The sequence below is a fragment of the Nansenia antarctica genome (genome assembly GCF_963989245.1).
Source record: "Nansenia antarctica genome assembly, chromosome: 8".
Taxonomy (NCBI): Eukaryota; Metazoa; Chordata; class Actinopteri; order Argentiniformes; family Microstomatidae; genus Nansenia; species Nansenia antarctica.
In genome coordinates this window covers 59449050-59451530 of record NC_137678.1, presented here as the reverse complement: position 1 = coordinate 59451530, position 2481 = coordinate 59449050, and positions in this window count along the sequence as shown.

Below are 2481 nucleotides of genomic sequence, written 5' to 3'. Positions count from 1 at the left end.
AGTAGGGGTGAGTTAGCCGTTGGTAGCTAGATCATTTACAAATCTCCAAGATTAACAACAGCTGCACGTTATCTGTAACCTGTTATCTGATAACATTTGTATTGTTATGAATGAGGTTGCCTTACCTGTAACCATCACAGTGCAAATGTTAGCACGTCGTAAGTCTGCTAAACCCCAGCAGTCTCTTCTTTGAGCTTGTTTTGCATGATTATGAGTCCTAGGAACTCCATATTGGTCTCAATTACAGCCCTGGAGGGCATAAGAAAGAGAATTGATTAAGTCAGGACCAAAAAACATGCATATTCTCACAAGACAAATCTGAGCCATGGATTTCAGTCTCTCCTGGCTCATAGATATTCTAAATACTGTTTTAATTTGAGTGTATAATATTATATTATAATAAATATTATAATTGCAAAATCAAGAATGCCTCGAAAGGATAAGATTCCTCTTGGACACCTGTTCCCTTATTGACTCAGTAGCGAGCGAGTCGCAGGAGCCAGCATCAGGCGGGCGTGAGAGCGCCTCTCACTCGGGCTATACGCCTCCAGTGTCTCTGGGAAACTCTCTGGTACTACAGGGGAGAGAGAGATGGAGCAGAATAAATCAACACTGTTAGGGCACTTGGGTAGATCTGAGAGGATGGAATAGGTTTAAGCAAAAACATGACAAAAAATCCATCAGTCTGCATAATGCAATGCAATACAACTATATTCCTTACACCTGCCCAATCTTATATCCAGACATGTTATAATATAGTTACATATAGTATAATTATAATTAATAATCGTACACAAATACCCTCAAATAAAAGTTGAGTCTCTACTTTAACTTCATAATAAATAGAACAAATTAAAATTAGGTTGTTGTTTTTTTAATGAAAAATAAAATGCTTTACTGTCCCATTGTTTACACGCTATTTCTATCAGTCCTAGTAAATTGTGTTTCCAGGTAGCGTTAAAATTGTATAAACATTTCCAATTCCCTAATCTGCCTCTCCCCTGTCATGCTCTCTGGCATGCCAGCACCTGCAAAGAGTATAAGATCAATTGAAAATGTGAAGCCTTTTTTTATATAGAGAACTATTGGCATCAATGAAAAACCTTCTATATTTCCAGAAAACGTCAGGTGCAGTAAATACAGTTCTTGATAGTAAGTAACTAAGGTGAGTATTCAAGCAGTCTCTCTCTCTCCACTCTTCCTAGTGAGCAGTTTTCTCCTCTGTTGGGCTAGGGTGTCACATCCACAGACTGGGCTTGAAATGTTAGGCCCGTTTCAACCTCTATTCAGGGGTTTAGTAGATGGCTGACCTGTCTCCTCTCTGCAGAGGCTGGACACAACCTCTGGCGCCCCCTTGAGGTAGGAGTCCATGTGTTTCTCCCCGAGCCTCCTGACCACCACACTCATCCTCTGGAGCACTGAGGAGAACGGGAACTGGCGAACTATCCCAATCTCATAGGACTGCTGGAGGAAAGACAGGAAGACAAGATGAGAACCACTAAGTCAACCAACAGGTCCATCTGTCAGTCCAAGTCTCAATTCCTTCAAATGCATTCTTCCTTCATTTCTTGAGGTAATCACAAATCTAACCAGGTTCTAACCAGGCATGTTGTCTTCAAGATGAATTATAACCATAAAGAAACATGTGTAAAAGGCTCACTCTCCTTCTGTCTCTATACATCTAAAAAAGATACAGGAGGAAAAAGCCCCAGACTACTTACCGACAACTCAAATAGCTCCTGGAAAGGAAATAGAAGGTTTGCATTTAAAACCTCCTCGGTATATGAATATTGTATACTCAGTTCAGACAATGTAATGAGTTAGGCACACATATATTTGGAGGTTTAAGAGGTATAAGAGTATGTCCATAGTATACCATGTTCTGGGCTAGGTGATTGACACTCTGGTGGATCTCAGGGAGAATTTGCTTGGGTGGCCGCACAACAGTGGGCATTATGGGATTGTGGAGAGCTGTTTCCTGCTCTGTGGGCTCCTCCAGGATCTATACATCACAATTATTGGTGTTGAGTAACATGTCAATAACATGTCAGGTCTCAACTCTCCATCGAGAACCAACCGCCCCTTTTTGACCTGATGGAGTTAGCCTGGGTACCTGTCTGCTTATGTTTTAGGCAACTAGGTGCTGGCTTGGTGCTGTCACAAAGCAACAACAACGTAGCGTTCCTGTGCACAAAAAATGTATGGTATACAGACAAATGGAGGGGAATGACATTTATGTGCCAATACCCACACTAGCACTTTACCTTAGTATGCATGGCCAATACATCAGTTCATACTTGGTAGTGTGAAAGTTTGGATGTTGGATGTCATTCTTGTATTAAGGTTTATAGGCATGTGACTATAGTATACGTATAAGATCCATAAAAGAACAGAAATGGCATTGAGACAGACTAACCCAGCCGGTAGCATTGAACATCTTGAGGTCCAGTGGGTCTCCGGAAAGTTCTCCCTCAATCTTAG